This window comes from Euphorbia lathyris, chromosome 10, assembly GCF_963576675.1.
Source record: "Euphorbia lathyris chromosome 10, ddEupLath1.1, whole genome shotgun sequence".
Lineage (NCBI taxonomy): Eukaryota > Viridiplantae > Streptophyta > Magnoliopsida > Malpighiales > Euphorbiaceae > Euphorbia > Euphorbia lathyris.
The window spans coordinates 53032809-53038493 of NC_088919.1; positions in this window are offsets into that span (position 1 = coordinate 53032809).

Below are 5685 nucleotides of genomic sequence, written 5' to 3' on the forward strand. Positions count from 1 at the left end.
TGTTCTCTATTATTCTATCGTTTATGCTTTTTTCGGATTTAGCAAGAGCGGAAATGATTTATCTTGTCCGTAGATCAATAAATCTACGCGGTTGCAACAAAAAAAGGACTCAGATCCGAATGTTCGTAATGGTCTAAAGGATGAAGTTTGGATTGGAGATGTCTTTCTACAGATTTGGATTAATGAGAAATATATTGTTGTTTTGTGTTTTTGTGCCTTTTATGGGCTGTTTTTGCTCTTTGTAGTCATTTACATCCCTCTGTGAATATTGTATTTGCTTTAGTCTGTAATCATGTGAGGTTTTATTCTTTACATTTTGCTTGTTGTACTTCTTTATATTTTATCTAATGAAATTACAAGCATTTTTCCAAAAAAAAAAAAATATTGCAGTAAGTTGTTGTTAACTTAGTTTTAGTCTATAGATAATAGACTTACACATTTAAAATACAAATATAAATACATTTCATGAATCAAACTAGTGGATAATATAAAAGGTTAAGTCAATTATTATTATTATTTGAAATGCGTCAGTCTCATCTAATCTGTTCAATAAATTCATTCTTTAATGTAATTGAAAAACTACTTATGAGATTAATTTATAATCATGTTGATATTTTTTTATTTAATGTAAATTTTATTTTGGGCATGTGGATTTCCTGAACCGTCTCGAAACCGTATGGGAGGGGATGGGCACGAAAAAATCCTTGAAATATTAAATGGGGATTTTCCAAAACCGTAACCGTAAACATTGAGGATAGATTGGGAAATGCATTCTCGTCCCCGTCCCATACCATTGTCACCCGGAAGAAAATCTGTTGTCTCCATTTCAGTGTCTCCTTCCATGTTTCCCTCACAAAAAGTGGTCCCTTTTTTACTGTGTGGTTCCCTTTGACTTACAAAATATATTTTTTTAATTACATGGTGACCACTTTTTATGAGAGAGACATGAAAGAGGGACACTGAAATGAGGACATCAGATTTTCTTCCATTAAAACTTAACCTTGTTTGGGAGTTGATGAGATGTAAATAAGAGTTAAAAAAAAGGCAAAAAGCATCCTGAGGCCCCTGATCTTTCATTGTTTGGTGCATTAAGCCCTCGATCTTTCATTTAGATACATTGAACCCTTGATCTTTCATTGTTTGGTGTATTAAGCCCTCGATCTTTCATTTAGACACATTGAGCCATTGATCTTTCATATATGAGTTTATTAGGCCCTTCCATAAATCAATTCATATATAGATGTATTAAAGGCCTGTTTGATTCAACTATTAGCTAATAAATGTTGTTGTTCATGTTAGTTGTTTTGCGGTTGTAGTAAGCTATTTGTTATTGTTGTTGATTGTTTCTTATTAACTATTTAATTATTAGTGGTTGGTAAAATTATACTGAACTGTTGTTGTTAGTATTTAAAATATCTAATATGGACATATTTTAAATTAATCAACAAATAAATTATAAAATAAAAAATATATTATACAAATTAATAAAAAAAATTTAAATAAAAAATTAAAAAATTACTGAACGCAACAAAACCTTGTTTTTCGATAATTATGTTCTAAAAATAAAAATAATGTTAAAAAGGAAACACATTTTGTGGAAATAAGAAAGATAATTTTGTCATTAGCAAGTAACTATAAATAGTTGTTCATAAAAAGCTCTAAAAAGAGCTTTTTGTGAAAAGCCAAAAAATATTGCAGTGTCCAGAAAAAATGCTAAATGTTGCGGTTATATAAATCTAACCAAACATACCCTTAATACACCTATATATGAATTGATTTATGGAAGGGCCTCATAAACTCATATATGAAAGATCAAGGCTCAATGTGTCTAAATGAAAGATCGAGGGCTTATTGCACCAAACAATGAAAGATCAGGGATTCAATGTGTCTAAATAAAAGATCGAGGGCTTAATGCACCAAACAATGAAAGATCAGGGGCCTCAGGATGCTTTTTGCCTTAAAAAAATTAGTTTACATTACTTCATATACATTCCATCAACTCTCAAATAAAGTTACACTTTAATCTTTATTTCCGTACCCTTCCATTACCTCATCTAACTCTCACATCTCTTATCCTCTCAACTTCCAAACAAGTGCTTAGATATTTTGGATAAATAAATAAAAATAATGTTAACTTTTTTTGGATAGAAATAAAGAAATAAAATAAATTACAGAACTAATAAAATTAGAGGATCTACATCTCCACTTAGTGACCGTTTGTTTTCAATTTTCGGAGCTGCTTTTTATCTAAACAGGAGATAAAAAGTGTTTTGTAAAAATTCGAAACAACTACTTTTTACAGAAAAATCAACTAATATATACTACTTATCAGTAATAGCAAACAACAAACAGCTAACAATAACAACAAACATCAAACATGAATAGGTGAAACAAACGGACCCTTAATTTTTATTTTATTATTGATATTGGTTGTTGGCTCTATTTAAACCATAAACAATAAGCCTATATATAGGCCAATATTTAGTAACTACTAACCTATTTAGTAGCTATTAACTATAGTGACCTTTAATTTATTCATTACATATTAAACTTGTGGTGTCTCATATTTTTCATGAATGAAATCATATTACGGACTCACTTGCAAATTATGGGCGGACGGCAACAACATCGACTTGGTGGGACATTGTCCCGGATTTTTGTGGATCGGTCTTTTTTTTCATGATCGTGTAGGACGTTGCGTTTATCGCTTTTCCTAATTTTTTGGCTTCATTTTTATTCTTTATTCTTCTTGTATTATGATATTTATTTACTCTTTTAATAAATCTGGTTCGGAGGCTTTTTTAGGTCTGTGGTGGGGTGCCAGCATGGCTGTGATGTTCGCCGCTTACCCTTTCTCGCTAACCAATCTTTAATAAAAAAAACTAATTAATATATATTAAATATTTTTTCTGTAAGTACTAAATCAGAATAACTAATTATTAAATTTTGAATTAATCCTAATAAATAAACCTTTTAATTTTAAGGTAATTATGAATTAAAAGTGTATAAATACAGGTATGAGATTTGTTTTTAAAAAAGAAAATAGCATGAATTAAATAGAATTAGAATACAAAGCTTGAACAATGAAATCTCGAGGACTAATATGCCACTCCATCAGTCCTGACATAGAATATGATGTCCTTGCAAATTCATGGATAATACTATTCACAGAACGACTAGCAAAAATGATACTAACATCATTAAACGAATGAATCAAGATATGAGATTTTATATATTTATAAACATATATTTTTTTTATTAAATTCATTAACAAACAAAAGAAATTAGATTTAGTTGTTTATATAATTTTTACTTTAAAAATATATGTATATGTTGGAAGGAGGGGTGATAGAAAAATTACTAATTTATTTTTCCAATATCTACACGTGGATACTTAGATGATTTTAGTAAAAATTATGTTCTCTTGTTAAGGAAGTGAAGGGATTATGATAATTAATCTATTTGAGATATACGGGTTCGGGCGTATCTTATTGAATAAAATAACATCTCTTAGAATAGCAGAAGCGGATCTTAGCACCACGATCTTGTACCACCGGTAACAAGAAACCACACAGCTTTAGTCGGGAAAGACTGACTAAAGTGAAGAAGAAGAAGAAGAAGAGAGAGAGAGACGAGGTGCAGGAGATAGGGATGCAACTGGGGCGGAGAATATCTGTACCCGACAGGGCGGGGATTCCCGCCCCATTTTTTGACAGGGACGGGGACGGGGACCAATATGGTCCCCGTAGGTGGGTACGGGGCGTGACTGGGAAATGGTATCCCCGCCCCACGGGGATCGCCATACCCGTACCCGCAAAGCCCCGACGGGTAATCCCCGATTAATCCCTGTTTATAAAATGAAATGAAAAATATATACTTGAATGTAGCTATGTAGAATATTATTTGTTCAGCAACATCATCAATCGCCTGTTTATGAAACATCATTAATCGCCTTAACCATCTAGACCCATTCTACTTTTTTTTGTTAACCATTTAATGATTAAGTAACAAATATTATGTTGATCGCTTAGTTGTTACTGCTGAGATTCTGTTGTTGATGTATAAACTAGCAATATATTAATTATTTATAATTTTTACTTGGTTTAAAATTTATTACTATTTAATATTTCAATTATAAACAAACAACTTCTCAGGATTTGTTTTAGTTGGATGGATCCAATTGGAGATTTCAATTAGGCGGAAGAGTTACTTATTTCCACCTTATAGGGCTTGAAAGCAACTTGCTGCAAATTTCAGTTTTCATTATTGGTCTAGATGTCCAATTACTTTCTATTTCTAAATCAATGGCATAAAAATCAGTTTTGGTTGGAATCTAAATTTATTGAGATGTTAGGTTGTTGGCAAGTTAGAGGGGAATGGTAAGTTTTATTACTACTAAATGGGTAAACGGGGATTTCCCGTACCCACGGTTTCCCCGTGAGGCGGGGACAGGGACATGGACAGTTTTTGTCTCCGTTTAGTTGGCGAGGACGGGGATGGGAAACCAAATACCCGTCCCGTTTACATCCCTAGCAGGAGAGGAGGAGGAGGCAACCTTTCAACCGTTTTTTTTGTTGTGAGTAGGGTTAAGCCTATTTATAGAAAGCTAAAACCCTAATCCTCCATCTCTTAAGATAGACTTGGTCCGTTCCATTTCGGACGGGTCAGGTTAATTAGATCCATACCCAATTAATCATAACAGAAAGAATACCTTAAACTCATGTCCTGTTTGGTAAGATGTAATGAGCTTCGTAATGAAATGACCATTACATTCAAGATCCATTACCATGTTTGGTTTCATGTTACAATTTTGTTGTAATGGAATGAGAAAATCATTAGTTAAATTTTGTTCAGCAACTCTTATAATCCTCGTTACATAAAAAAATGATTTGACTAATTCTTATTTTTAAAGTCAAGTCTAACCACTTATTTATCAAATCTCACATCTCATCATTGTCAAAAACACAAAAAAAGAAAAACATGAAAAATTAAAAATGAGAAAAATAACAAAAATAACGCAAAAAAATGAAAAAATAACGGGAAACCGGAAAAAAAGAAAAAAAAACGGTGAAAAATATTGAAAATGGAAACTAAAAAACGAAAAACTATTCATTAATTTATTGATTTCAGTTAATATAATTTTGTATTTGATTTCGATTCAAATTTTTTTTCATTTTTCATTTTTCGTATTTTATGGTTTTCTCATTTTTCATGTTTTCATGCTGTTCGTTTATATTATGTAAATAAAATTTTATAATTATATTTAATTAGGAAAATATAAGTATTGTAATGGTTATTACATTCTATCATTTTGTTTTTATTTATCAACCAAACATTGTAATAGAATCACAATTTCCATTACATTAAAAATTTGATTACATTATATTGCATTAATGCAGACAGACCCTCACTATTTACAATTTTTTTAAACCACCAAAATATTTTTACATCTTCTGAAAAGGAAATAATTTTACAAATAGACAAGACCATAAAATATTTGTTTTTTTTTTGTTTTTTTTTCCTAAAGAAATAAACATGATAAAGAAAACTATAAGCTTTTCATTATAGTGCCCCTTAGTATTTTTAAATATCGTTTTAGAACTTTGACTTGTAGATTAAAAAAAAAATTAAAATATTTTATTTTATTATAATAAAATATTTTTATAAATAAAATATTAATTATTG